This window comes from Apodemus sylvaticus, chromosome 19, assembly GCF_947179515.1.
Source record: "Apodemus sylvaticus chromosome 19, mApoSyl1.1, whole genome shotgun sequence".
Taxonomy (NCBI): domain Eukaryota; kingdom Metazoa; phylum Chordata; class Mammalia; order Rodentia; family Muridae; genus Apodemus; species Apodemus sylvaticus.
In genome coordinates, this window is record NC_067490.1 from 18,206,542 (window position 1) to 18,222,223 (window position 15,682).

At 41.5% G+C, this 15,682-nt stretch overlaps 1 protein-coding gene and 1 pseudogene across 6 annotated transcripts in view; one reads left to right on the top strand and one right to left on the bottom strand.

Moving 5' to 3' along the window:
- Ank3 (ankyrin 3) overlaps positions 1-15,682 on the bottom strand; it is a 600,128-nt gene that overhangs the window by 570,355 nt on the left and 14,091 nt on the right. The window lies entirely within an intron of this gene.
- On the top strand, positions 5,875-6,620 carry LOC127670037 (hsc70-interacting protein-like; annotated as a pseudogene).

Here is a 15,682-nt window from a genome sequence, read left to right on the forward strand (position 1 = left end):
GATCGGAGCCACGGCTGTGCCACACTGATTATAGCGCTCAAAGGACCCAGCGAACCAGAGGCCACCAACTCACAGATATAAATAAGAACCAGCTTGACAACAGGAGAATGGGCTGGACCGTTTGAGCCTCCCTGGCATCAGGGGGTGGGAGCGTCTCACCCCCAAGTGCCAGGCATGTCTTAACCACGGGGATATTACTCATTCCTGTTTAACAGAAGGAATGTCAAAAGAACAGGAAATCTTTGAAAGAAGTCCTAGACTGAGGATAGGTCTCAGCTGGTAGAATGCTTTCTAAGCGTGCACAGAAGTCTGAAGTATTCATCAGCTTCTGACAGAACTGACAGATGAATATATGTATTAAGAGAGAATATATTAGATAGGCTTACATGACAGTCAGAGTAGAACAGAGTAGACTGTTTCACAGTGGAGAACCAAGAACTTGGCAGTCCATGAGGCTCAGTCCATGGAGTCAGGGTGCCTTAGACAGTCCCAGTCTGTCACAGAAAGCCCAGAGGACCCCTGGAGAGTCACTGTTCCTCATTCCAGAGTGGAAGCAGAGTGGCCCAGCTAGCCCCTTGCGAAGACACTCATGTCTCCTACTGTTGAGGTTTGGTCTATAGCTGTGTGTTGTAATGCTGGTTTTCCTTTAAAAGGAGATCCTCAGGGACAAGGGAATCTTCACATACAACCAAGCAGTGCTATGTAACCGTGCTCTTTAATACTATTGGTTGAATAAGGATGCCATAGCTTATAGTTGGGCAGAAGAGAGGTAGGCGGGGCTTCAGTTGCCTGGCTTGAGCTCTGAGGCAGAGACCATAGGAGGAAGAAGAAGATGCCCTAGGTAGGTGTGTCATGAGTATATGGTTGGAGTAGGAGTGGCCCAGGCAAAACATGGCCAGTTATATCACAGGGTTATTGATGGGGAAGAAGATGAAATAGCATAGGGAGTTGATATCTGCCCAGTTCTACTGCTTAGGGCTTATTATAAAGGGCTTGTGTCTTTTATTTAGGAACCACATGATCTAAGATGGGGTAGAAAACCCTGATTAATCCTAACCAGTTTCTATGGTGAGAAACTCTGGCTGCCCTCCAGTATCAGTGTCCCAGAAACATAACTGGGCTTCTTTCTCTCAGTCAACTGAGAGACAAGAGTTCAGCTGACATATTTGTAGGAACTTCATGCGAGATCCTGAGCCTCTGTTGGAATAAGGAATTTCCTCCAGGCACGTCAGGCGTTTGTTCCGGGATGCTCAGGCACCCTCGTGACAATGAATTATGGAAGGCAGTGGTTGACAGCCAGCTGGGCCTGTAAGGATGGTGGTGAGCTGCCTGTGGTGGCTGACTGTGGCCACCAACCTCACCACATCTGGAATTAACTAAAACCAGGCAGCTGGGCACTGCTGGGAGGGACTTTCCTTGATCAGATCATTCGAAGTGAGAAGAACCACCCTAAATCTGGGCCACGCCTTCTGGTGACAGCCCATTTGAAAGGACATGGAAGAAGGACGCTTTTGCTCGTTTTTTGCCTGCTTGCTCTCACTCTCAGTGACAAGTTCATCTATCCTGCTGCTGGGGCAGTCCCTTGCTGGCCTGACAGCCCGCATCTTCAGGATTCCAATATAGACAGAAGACAAGCAGCTCCATAGGAATCCTCTGGAACTCCAGCAGCAACAGATTGGAACTGTGCAGACATCCAGTCTTATGGACTGAACAGCCATCAGATCCTTGGGTTTTCCACTGGGAGACAGGAGACAGACGTTGTTATAATGCCTGGGTCACAGTCTGCAAGCCACGCTAATGAATACACTAATATATATATATATGTGTGTGTGTGTGTGTATGTATATATGTATGTATATGTATATATGTATATGTGTGTATACACATATATACATACATCATATACACACATATATGTATGTATGATGCATGTATGCATGTGTATGTGTAAATGTATACATATATGTATATCACACACATACATATATCACACACATATCATATATATCACATATATATCACACGTATCATACATATATCACACATATACATATATCACACATATATCACATATATCATACATATCGCATATATCATATATATCACACATATATCATATATCAAAGCTGATACTTTATATATGATTTTGTTATGTATAATGTATTTATTAAAGTATATATAACATATAAACACATACATATATAACATGTATGTGCATGTGTACATATACACATACTACCTCATAGGAAGAGAGGTGGGAGGGAGAATGCAAGGACCTTCATGAGGGATCCCAGTCATTCTTCCCTCTGATCTTAAAGGGATGTTGAGAGTATGCTGGTGGTGGAAGGGTGAGCTCTAGGTGGAACTCGTGACATATCATCTGAGGGTTGTCACCCACGATGGGGTTGGACTCTCCAGTGTTACAGCTGACATAAAGTCAACCATACACCTATCAGTAACGCCTCATCTGTGGTCCCGTAAGTAAGCCTACTGAACTCAACGGCTCACCAAATGGTCTGGGGTGGGGGTAGGGGTAGGGGTGGGGGTGCCTGGCTTCAGTGCAAGAGAGAGGGTGAGCGAAATACCAGCTCACCTGAGTTTCCTGCCTGAGGACTCGAGGGCACCAGCTGCTTTGATCCGCCTAAGGTTCCCCGTCTGGGACAAATAGATGTCTGTCCGTGTTCCGCCCCCCTTGAAAGAAAGCAATGGACCAGCCAGAAGCATCAGATCTGTTCCATCTTCTGACTCAGAGCTCGCTTCTTACTGAGTGCGGGGGTAGGGTTGTTGCAGAGGGGCAGCATTCTCCTTCATGATTGCTCTTGTCCTCAGATTCTCGATAGAGTCCCCCCACCCTGTTCCTGAAATCTGATGGAGACTCATCTCCCAGTTCCCTGAGGTTACTTTCAATGAGCCCCACCAGGAGGGCTAATCACCAAAAGTGGGGATCTGTCAACCGCAGCCCCAGCTTCGGGGAAATGGGCCTGGTCTGGAGGCTGGCTGATCACACACATTGTCCCCGTGGAAACCCCACAAAGTCCTTCAGCGACAGCGTGGACCTTCCAGATGGATGGCACATCCGTGTGCAGGAAGGTGACCCTGTGCTCAGGGGCTCTCCAGGCCATGCCCCCATCAATCTTCATACCCACCTGAGTATCTATATTGCTTCTTAGAACTCTGCCTGACATGAGAACCCAGTAAACGTGCCGCCCTGAGCCCTGAGAGCTTTCCCAACAGGCATATCAGACACTGTACACGGTGATGTCTCTCAGAGCTAGAACATGGGCCCAGGTCACTTCTTTCTCAGAAGACCTCAACTGAAATCCATCTGAGGAGAAAGACAGATACCAAGTTACTATTTACTGTGGACATGTGAAGCAAGTGTGTTCCTATGGGACTGGTCCTTGGCCTTTGGGATCTGACGTCCAGCACAGCAGTTGGAAAAGCTATAGGATCTTTAACCTGGTGTCCACTGAAAAAATGGCTAGTCATGGCCACAAATTCCCACATATTCTAGCCACAGGAATGTGTTGAATGCTGACTAGTGATAGAAGAAAAGGGAATTTTTATATAATAACTAATATGCATTTCCACTATTTAAATATAGTTTTAAAATACATTTGCATGTAGATGTTGACCATGCGTCTAGAACCTGGAAGACTTGAAGATGGAAACTGGACAATGGAATTAATAGACACCTGTAATCCCAGGCTCGTTCTTCCAAGCAAAGGGGTGGGAATAGGAAAATAACTCACACTGGGGAGTGGGAACAGTCAAATCTGGGAACCTGCTATTGAGCATGTATAGCTAAAGAGCAGGGATCTGGGCTCAGTGAGAGACCCTGTCTCAAAAACTAAGTGGAGCACTACAGAGAAATATGCATGACCTCAAGCCTCCATATACAGTTATACACATAGCACACATACACACACACATACACACACCCATACACAGACACATAGACACACACACACACACACACATACACACATACATACACATACACATATATACACACATATACATATATACACATACACACATATATACACATATATACACACACATAGACATACATATACACACATGCACACACACACATATACATGCACACATATACACAGAGAGAAAGAGATGAAAACAAATATATTCTGAATTATCTAAATAAACATCTTCAAAGTGCACACTGCCCACTGTATGTTTATAGACAAGTCAACAGAAAGTGGCAGTATGTCACATATTTGTGGGCTAACAACCATACCAAAGGAACCCAGGTGAACAAGGCACAGTGACCAGTGCCACTGTACCATTGCAAGTGACAATTTATTCAACACCACCATTCTGTTCATTGGCAACAGAATGTACTGTGGTTTGGTTCTTACCATTGCACGAGTAACAGGCACAAGACATTTGGGCAAAGTTCACACTTTCAGGTGTTGAGATAACTGTCAGTGAAAAGGGCACAGACCAGCACTGACAACCACAGTTCTGTTGTTGTTGTTGCAGTTTTTGTCTGGTTATTTGCTTTTTTTTTTTTTTTTCCAATAGGAAGCATCACATACCTAAGCCTGAAGACTCTTGGCTCTTTCTCCCAACAGGACCTAGCTAGCACTGTTTGAAGATTGGCCCTAAGGTAGCCTAGGGCCCTCAAACCCAGTTCACTCCGAGGGATCCTGCAGAAAAGGGAAATGACATGGGTGCACATACTGAAGTCAGGGTAGTTAGCTGCTGAAGGGGATCATGTCTGCATAAGAGACGGGGTTTCTAAAGTAGGATTCCTGAAATGCCCATAATTACATGCTATGTTTTGTTTATAAATATGGTCATCTTTCCTCTTGGACCCAGAGCTTTCTGCAGACTTCAAACAGACCCAGTTCCCAGAGATAGTTTGGAACCATGAGGATCAAGTTTCTTCACATACTGGAGACCCGTAGTCCTCTGGTAACTATAACCAACAGAGACACTGACATTGAGAATTTGGAAAGGAGAATTAGAGCCGTCATCTCTGGCTACTTCTCTGCTCTGTGCTGTTTGTTTGTTTCTTGATGTATTTAAGTTTATCCTAACCGACAGAACTGTCAGAAATGTCTGTTAAGGCATCACATGGAGTAAAAGTAAGTGTAAAATCGGGATGAAGAAGAAAAGTATTAGCATTAACTGTGGAGAAACATGATCGGCACTGTGTTGAAGTCAGGAGTGCTGGCACGCACCACTGCCCCTCATTGTGGGCTAACTAACACTCCCCTCCTGCCACTGTATCAGCAGAAACAAGAGCAAAACCTCAGGTAAATGGAGGGCAGAATCTTTAAAGTCCCTTCCTTGGTTACTAGGAAATGACCATTAATGTTCTGGAGTGAGAATATGTCATATGTTTCTCTTAGCAAGAGCATTCCAAGCTGTCATGGAGACTGAGATGCTCTGTCCAGCAAGAGAGACATCTGTCTCAGCTGCTTCTAGAGAACACGAAGAAAGTTCCGCTATCCTGAGGAACGAGCATTCGGTTAAGTTAAATATTTAGTCCTCACTTTTCCTAAGTGCAGAAATCCAGGCAGAGGGACCTGTTTGAAAAGCGTGAGAGCCAAACTTCCTCTCAAAAAGCCCATGTAAGACAGAAGAGATGTTTAATGTCCAAACCCTTCGCTTCCCTTGATAATTAAAAGGCCCTATAACTAAAGCAACTCCATTCCAAAAAGACTTTAATGTATAGTCAAGTGGGGGGGGGATGCGCTTTCTGGGGGAGAGCGTGTGAGCAATAAGTTACCCCTGCTATGCATAAAGCTAACTCAGAAGAAAATATCAAAGAAAGAGAGATAATAAGACAGAGGGAAACAAAGACAGACAGACCATCAAGGGAGAAGAGCGATCTAGAGATTGACAATGACACCCCTCGGAAAAACGGGAGATGAAAAGGAGGGGGATGCCATTAAAGCCCTCGATGAAGGTGACTTGTCCACAGACGCCATCAAGCTAAACCCTCCCCTGAGAGAGTCAGTATCATCATCAAATTACAGAAGCCGAATACTTCCTTCCAACCCAGGCCACGACAGAGCTACTGAAATAAACCCTGATTCAGCTCAGCCATTCAAATGGCGAGGGAAAGCGCACAGACTCCTGGGTCTTTGAGAAGCAGCAGCTCATGATCCTGCCTTTGCCTGTAAACTGGATTATGACAAGGATGCCTGTAAAATCCTGAAAGAAGTCCAACCTCGGGCTCAAAAAATGTGCCGAAGTCAGAGGAAGTATGAGCGAAAACGTGAAGAGGAAGAGATGAATAATAGAAAAGGTGTAGGAGGTTCGGGAGAACACAGGAGAGCTCAAAGCAGCCAGAAGACATCGGGAGCCCAGAGTGGCTCTCTTCCAGGTGCTTTTCCTGGGGGAATGCCTGGTAATTCCCCTGGAGACATACCCGGAATGGGAGAGGGCATGCCGGGAATGTCAGGAATGCCTGGACTTGCTGAATCCCACAGTGATCAGAGGTTCTTGTAGCCACCCAGGATCCTGAAGCCATGGAGGCTTTCTAGGATGTGGCCCAGAACCCGGCACACATAGAAAAATATCAGAGGGAGCCAAAGGCTGTGGATCCCATCAGTATATTGGCAGACAAGTTTGGAAGTCAATCATAATGTCAAATAAAGCCCTTACTGGAAGGAGAGCAGGTTAGCTCACTCTTGAGTACTGCAGTGATACAAATCAGGGGGGGCAAGGGCAGGGGGGCAAAGGGAGGTGGCTCAATGGTTAAAAGCACTGATTATTCTTCCAAAGAAAGGTCTTGAGTTCAATCCCAGCAACCACATAGAGGCTCACAACCATCTATAAAGGGATCTGATGCCCTCTTCTGGCACACAGGTGCACATGCAGCACAGCATTCATACACATTTATAAATATTAAAAACAAACAAAAAACAGTGTATCTCTGACCTCACCAGGAGAGCTGGGACTCTCCAAGATAATCTCTGCCCTTCTGCATCAAATACAGCTGAGACATTTTATCCAGGTTTGCCATCGGGATATTCATTCAGATAATGTTTTTCTACCAGGAATTACAAACTTAAAACATTTTTCAATCTTAAACATATTTTTAAAAAATTTAGGGGGTTGTCAATTCCTACAATTTTTCTACTAATCTTTCTGGGGTTTTCATCGGAATTACTGGGTAAGGAAGTTGAATGTGGATTACTTACTGTGCTCAGGAATGAAATAAAAATTTGTTATTTGTAAGTAAATGAATATATATATATATATATATATATTCATATGTGTGTATGTATATGAATGTATGTATGTGCATATATGCACATATGCATACACATGTATATGATTGTATGTAGGTAATGTATATATACATGTATATGTATATACATGTATATGCATGTATGTATATTTATATATGCATGTATATTGATATATGCATATATGCATATATATGCATATAAATGCATATATTGTATATATGCATATAGATGTATATAAATGTAGTGTATATATACATGTATGTGTATATATATGTATGTATATGTATATATGTATATGTATGCATATGGATATATACACATGTACATTATGTACACATACATATATGTATATATATATACATATATACACACATATATATATTGGTGTGTATATATATACACATATATATGTTGGTATATATATATATACCAACAACAAGCAGGAATAACTACAACCACAATTGAGATAAATGCTAGCCTGAACAAATAAAACATGTGACTGTTTATTAATAAAGAAATCAATACATTAAGGAAATTGAATCATTGTGAATGTATATGCATATAATATTGGTGCACTTAGTTTCATTTTTAAAAGTTCAACTGGACACACAGTGACAGATGAGTCATCTAGATACAATGATACTGGGTGATGTCAACACCCCACACACATCAATGGACAATGCAGACAAAACACTTCAACAAGAGAACTTCAGAGTTAGACTGTACCATAGGTTTATGGACTCAACTGATACCTATGGAATCTTCTATCTGATATCTGTGGAATACACATTTCTTCTCAGTAGCCTGTGGAACTTTCTATTAACTAGATCATATTTTGAACCATAAGGCATATCTTAACAAATACAAAAAAAAAAATACAAAAGGAAAAGAATTTATTCTGCATGATCAGATCATAATGGGAAAAAACTCAATAGCAAGCAAAAAAAAAACCAAAACCAAACAAACAAAAGAACAAAAACAAACAAACAAAAGAACAAAAACAAACAAAACCACCAGGGAGATTGAACAACAGACTCCTAATTGATCTGTGGGGAAATTGAAATTGAAAATCCCAAAAATTAAATGAAAATGAAAACACAACTTAGCCAAATCTTAGAGGTGCGGTCAAGGTGACTTTAAGGGGACAAACAATAGATCTTGAGGACCTGCATGGAAAAACCAGCAAGGAAAAAATCAACGGCTCTTCTGAGGATCAAAGAAAAAAAAAGCAAACCAAGCCAGACATCTGTGGAAATAATAGGTACTAGGGCAGCACTTAACAAAATACAGACTAAAAGAAAGATACAAAAATATCGATGAAACAAAGGGGTTAATTCTTCAAAAGGACAAGATCAACACTTAGCTAAACTAAAGAGAGACAGCAAACATCAAAGTTAATCAAATTAGAGGGAAAAACCAGAGCCTGATATTCTGTTGTCATCTGGAATGTGGGGCTATCTGCTGAGGATGTGGAAGAAGGCTATGGTGTCCAAAGAACAAGGACCTGTAGGGAACATACTGCCCATCTCACAGGACGGTCCGCAGCTGCTCTCCCTGTGTGGGAAGATGCCTCACTAAATCCTGTAACAGACACTTATCTCCTGCACGAGTCCTGTAAGAGACAAGACCAGAAGTGACCTCGGACAACCTGCCCGGGCATCCTGTAGCTCAATCAAGTTATCACATACAATGATGATCTAAGGAATCGAGATGAGAAGCAAAACACTGAAGAACAAATATGGCTGCCTTCAACCTGCTAATACAAGAAGAAACTAAAAGACACAGAGACTAAAAGAATCATAAGGAAATATTTAACATGCAAGAAGGCATGCTGAGACAGAGGTTAAGAATGCTCAGGTGAGCCGGGCAGTGGTGGCGCACGCCTGTAATCCCAGCACTTGGGAGGCAGAGGCAGGCAGATTTCTGAGTTCGAGGCCAGCTTGGTCTACAAAGTGAGTTCCAGGACAGCCAGGGCTACACAGAGAAACCCTGTCTCAATAAATAGATAGATAGATAGATAGATAGATAGATAGATAGATAGATAGATAGATAGATAGATAGATGGGAGGGGGGATGTTCCAGTGGACTCAAGAGAAAACTAAATACAAATATTTTAAAAATTCATTAAACTTGGAGATGACTATAGAAACTTCTACAAATGGAAAAACGAAGAAGAAATTCGGTAATTGTGGAATAATCACGAAGACCTAACATAGACATAATGAGGGGAGAATACAGGTAGCTAAGGACAGGAATATTCCAAGAAATAACAGCTGAGGTTTCTTTTTTAATTTAACCATAGACAGGCAGCTACAGGACCAGAGAGCTCGGAGGCACTCCTAAGAGCAAGTACTAAAAGTGTCTCCTCTGAGTCAGGCCCTGAACCCAGCACAAAATAAATGCCCTACCTAGACGAGTAAAATCTAGAAAGGCGTGGTGGTGCATGTCATTAATCCCAAGGCTCAGGAGACAGAGGCGGGCTCTTGTCTGTGAGTTCAAGGCTGGCCTGGTCGACATAGTAAGTCCTAGGCAAACCCAGTTTATGTGGTGAGATCCTGTCTCAAAACAAACATAGTTAAGGTTATATTGGGTTTACCTTCAGAAACTACATAGGAAAAGAGTGTCATTAATATTTAAAGTGTTAAAAAAAAAAAAAAAAAAGGCAGCCTGGCTCAGTAAGTGAAAGTTCCTGCTTACCAAGCCCGATGACCTGAGTTCGATCCCAGCACCCACTTGTTAGGGGAGGATTAACTCTCACAAGTTGCCCTCTGACTTCCACACACACATGCACACACAGAGAGAAAGACACACACACACACACATACACACTCTCGGAGACACACAGATAAAATTTTTAAATAAAATTCTATTCAAACCAAAGGCATGAGAGGGGGAAAGAAAGGATGACTTTAATGCGCTTTTCAGCAAAGTTCTAGCATTTGTTCCTTTGCAAAAAAGAAAAATAGGTATAATAAAGTCTTTCTCAGGAAAACTCAAATAGAGGGAATTGGAAAAATAATAAAAAAGAATATGTGTTGGTCAGCTTTCTATCATGTCCCCAAGAACCTGAGGTAATTCACACAGAACGTTTTCTTGACAGTCAATAATCACGTCCCGGGCTTAGGAGCTGTGACAAGCCAACACAGCACTGAGTAAGGTCCTGAGGGATTAAAAGTGCTGCTCTCTGTCCTGGAGCAGGAGAAGGGAAAGGAGAGAGAGAGTTGCACAGTCCTCCTGTCGCCTCTGACGAAGCCCAGCGTCCCAACAGACTCCTCTCCTCCCAGTAATGTCATCCTGAGGACCAACCATTTAACACCTGGACCAGGTTGGATTGGGGGAAGCTTGTGATATTCAAGCCAAGGCATCTGAATGTGGGACAGAATTAAGAAAACAATGTTGCCTTCCTCTTGGTTCACAATAAATTTTAGCCAATGTTTTAAGAGGCTGTCGATCAGGAAATCAAATCAGGAAATCGCTAAGTGAAATACTGTGCGCACTTTCTTCCCTGGGATAGTCACGGGACACGTGTGTCTTTCTGTTTCTGGTATGATCCATCCATGGTACAAGTAATATAAACCAGTCTATTTAATATCAACAATTTGTTGGTACATAGTTCTCCAAATATTTTATGTTTTTTTTTTCTTTTTTGGTTTTTTCGAGACAGGGTTTCTCTATATAGTCCTGGCTGTCCTGGAACTCACTCTGTAGACCAGGCTGGCCTCGAACTCAGAAATCTGCCTGCCTCTGCCTCCCAGAGTGCTGGGATTAGAGACTTGTGCCACCACCGCCCGGCTTATTTTATAATTCTTAAGTAGAAACAATAATGATATTTAAAGTAAACAATATCAAGGAAAAAAAGAAAGGCAAAATAAAATATCTTTACTTACTCTTTAAGCAGTTTTTAAGGATTTTTAAAATATGTGTAAGAGTGTGTGTGTGGATGTATGAAAGTGCATTTGTGTATGTGAGTGTAAGTATGTATTTGTGAGTGTATATGTGTATTTGTGAGTGTATATGTGTATGTGTGAGAGATATGTGTGAGTGCGTGTGTGTATGTGTAAGAGTATATATGTGTATGTATGTGTGCATGTGTGACTGTGGGTATATTTGTGAATATACATGTGCTTCTGTGAATGTATATGTGAGTATATGTATATAAGTGTGAGTGTAATGTGTGAGTGTATGTGTATATGTGTGTGTGAGAGTGCATATGTGTATATGGGTATATGTGAGTGTATGTGTGTATATGTGAGTGTATATGTATGTGTGACAGTGTATGTATATTTGTTGAGTGTGCATGTGTTTCTGTGAATGTATATGTATACATGTGAGTATATGTGTATAAGTGTGAGTGTATGTGTGTATGTGTGAGTGTATGTGTGACAGTGTATATATATATATATATATATATATATATATATTTGTGAGTGCACATGTGTTTCTATGAGAGTTTATGTGTATAACTCTAAATACCCTTAAAGAATTATAGTCTGAATGCTAAGAGGAAAGAGAACAGACTCATAAAATATAAATTTAAGACAAAGAATAAGGACCAAAAAAAGAAGCAAACAATATAATTATCCTAAACATGAAAGATGTAAATATTCATATTAAAAGCAGAAACTCTGGGCTGGAGAGAGAGTGTATGCAGCGGTTCAGAGCACTGGCTGTTTGGAAGATGACCTGGCCACAACATTTACAGACAACTGTGTGTGACTCCAGTTCCAGGGGATGAACACCTCTTCTGGCCTCTGTGGGCATCTGCCTGCACATGTGAACAGACACTCATGCACACGTATGCAGAAGTTATAAATAAATAAATAGTATCTTTTAAAATAACTGAGTAAAATAAAGGTAAAACAAAGATTAAGAGAGAGAGAGAGAGAGAGAGAGAGAGAGACCCTGTCTACAAAGAAGCCACTCTAAATAGGACACATGCACTCATGGGATAGAAAGCATCGATGTTAGGGAAAATGAGAATCCCAGTCTAAATAGAACAGTGAATTCTATACAGTGCAACCACATCTCAGAGTAAGGGTGTGATGCCCCACTCTGGTAAAGTGAAGGATCGGTGCAGGACCACTGTCTACCCATGACACTGGCTGTGTAAATGACTTAGATTTAAACCCACAGACTTCTTCAAAGAGATTTGTTATATTCACAAAATAAAGGGGAAATAATTTGAAATGTAAATAAAAAATGTATCGAATAAAAAAATTATAATAAAAAAAAAGAAATGCACACCTCTTTGATGTGTGCTCCACCTCGACACTATAGACACTGTAGATCTGTGTATTTGAGCCCTTTCATCCCAGTGAGACAGGTGAGGAAAAAGGTTCAGCTGGGCGTGGTGGCGCACGCCTTCAATCCCAGCACTTGGGAGGCAGAGACAGGTGGAGTTCAAGGCCAGCCTGGTCTACACAATGAGTTCCAGGACAGCCAGGGCTATACAGAGAAACCTGTCTCAAAAAAACAAAAAAACAAAAAACAAAAAAAAGAAAAAAGAAAAAAGTTCATTTTGCATGAAGCACAGAGTGTGTGCATAATGAGAAACAGTAACGAATATACAAGAACTGTTTAAAGATCTAGCAATGCAAAGTACCTACTATGAACCAAGTTCCAAGGTTTAAACTTCATGCTCACAGAGAGCCTCTGAGAAGGTAAGGCTGCTGACCAATACCGTTTTCCAGAAGAGAAAGTGGAGATGCGAATCTGCATGATCCAGTGATGCACACTTAAATCTGTCTTTGACTTTTAAAAACCCTCCTCCATGCTGGGTGGTGGCGGCGCATACCTTTAGTTCCAGCACTTGGGAGGCCAGCCTGGTCTACATAGTGAGTTCCAGGATATCCAGGGCTACACAGAGAGACCCTGTCTTGAGAAACTAATTTAATAAACAAACAAACAAATAAATAAAACCCTCTTTCATTACTTCTGTGTAGGAAATATCTTCTTCAATGAATGGCTTAGAAGGAAGTCTACTAGATGATGAAAGGATTGTCTCCAATTTGGTGACATATGCATGGTGGTTTAGCAGTAGAAGAAGCAGTTTTGTTTGCCATTTACGATTCCGATTTATTGCTATAATATTTGGGGGGGGGACTAAAATAAATCTGTATTTTGAAATTTAAACTTCAATTTAGGGAAAAGCATTAAAACCACCAGAAGTGGGTATGGAAGATGCAGCTCAGTTGGTGAAGCACTTCCCTAGCGTGCAGAAAAGCCGGGGGCTCCACCCCCAGTACCCCATAAACTAGGTGTGTTGTGGTACTTGCCTGGAATCTCAACATTCACAGACTCAGGGATCAAGACTTAAAGATATTTTTACCTATGTATTGAGCCTTATTTCAGCATGGGACACAAGAAACCCTGGCTAAAAGCAGAGAGACAAATAGTTTCCCTCCCTGGAAGGAAAATATGGATATCCCAATATTGGGCATGGAATAGAGACCCCACCCCCACCCCCAAGCATTAGTTCTACCCTACAGGTACGTGACTGCAGTAGCTGTTGTGTTTTATAACAAGAAAGAGAAACCAGGGATAGGCTTGGTGGAGGTGCAAAAAGGTGTGGGGGAAGGGGGTGCCTCTGCGTTGGTAGTATCGAACAGAACAGAGTTTATTCAGGATATGAGAAAGGGAGTTGAGAGAGAGAGAGAGAGAGAGAGAGAGAGAGAGAGAGAGAGAGAGAGAGAAAGGGAGCAAGCAGCCCCTTTTATAGTGAGTCAGGTGCACCTGGCTGTTGCCAGGCAACTGTGGGGCGGAGCCTAGACTAAATACCAGCAACATCCAAACAAGAGCCAAGCTGCAGTTCCATGTGGAGCTCAAGAGCCTGTGCAGTCACTGGGGATCTTAATTAGCACTGATAAGACTTCCACAAACACAAGATACCATCACAGAGCTCGGAAGTCCTTGGCCGTGTAAATGATATTAAACGGACAGTAATGATGGTACACAAATGTATGCCGGTGAATGTTAGCCAAGAGAACAGCTGCTAAATGTTTGATCTCATTTAATTCTGCTGCTGTGATAAACACTGACCAAAGCAACTGAGGAGAGAAGGTTATAGTTCTAGGTCACATTCCATCACTTAGGGAAGTCAGGGCAGAGGCTTACATTGGAGCTGAAACACAGACCACGGAGGATTCCTGTTCGCCTTCTGCTAACTTTCTAAGAGACCCGATCCACCCGCCTAGGGATGGTACCCACAGTGGGCTGGGTCATGGGTCATCTTATATCAATTGGCCAGCCAGAAAATGCCCCACAGACTCGTCCACAGGCCAATCTAATCAAAGCAATTGTCCAGTTGGGGTTCCCTCTTCCCAACTGACTGTCTAGGTTGTGGTCCATCAACGATCAAAAGCTAGATTTTTAATTGAATTGTTTATTTATTGGACATTTTACAAAATGCATGCTCGATTCAATATGTAAAACGAAACAGCAGAAAGGAAAGGTAACAATTTCACTCTGTCCTCAAAATTTCATCACTCTAAGAAAAACGGACAATTTTCACGCAAATATCAGACTTGTTTCCTGTTTTCTGTTCTCAGAATCAGACTGTCTTACACCCATTACTCTGTGCTTTGTTTTTCTCTTAAAAATAATTGGGGGACATTCCTTCCTTTACCACACATCACTCTAACTAAGTTTTAGATTAAGTAAACAGCACATTCCCCAAGTCCTATTAAGATGTTTGTTTCCGGCATCTTTACTTTAAAAACATGGCTGGAGTCAACATCCTTAAAAAATATCTCATGACTTCTGCAGCAGAAGTTCACAAAACTGGAGCAAAGGGCAGGCCTGCTTTTATTCTGTTTTAGTGGATAAATAATATGCCCCAGTTCACCGCCAAAAACATTGCACAAATTGTGACTCGGGACAGCACTGCTAGGGGAAAAACTGTGTGTGTGCATATGTGTGTGTTTGTACATGTGTGTATACATGTATGTATATGCATGTATGTGTGGATGTATATATGTATGTTTTTATTTGTGTATACACATATAATATGCATGTATATGTATATGTGCATGTTTATATGTGTATACACATATATGTGTATGTATATATATATATATGTATGTGTATGTATATATGTATGTTTGTATATGTGTGTATGCACATATAGTATGTGTGTATGTACTGTGTATATGCATATGTATGTGCATGTGTGTACATGTGTATGTGTGTATGTTTGTGTGCATGTATGTGTGTATATGTGCATGTTTGTGTGTGTATATATGTATGTTTGTGTATGTATGTACGTTTGTGTATATGTATATGTATGTGTGTATGTATGTATAGTGTGTATGTATGTGTGTATATGTGTGTATGTATGTGTTTTGTCTGTATATATGTGTGTATATATGTGTGTATGTGTGTGCATGTGTGTGTATGTATGTATGTGTATGTGTGTGTGTGTGTGTGTGTGATTTAACATCCTTTCCTGTACTATT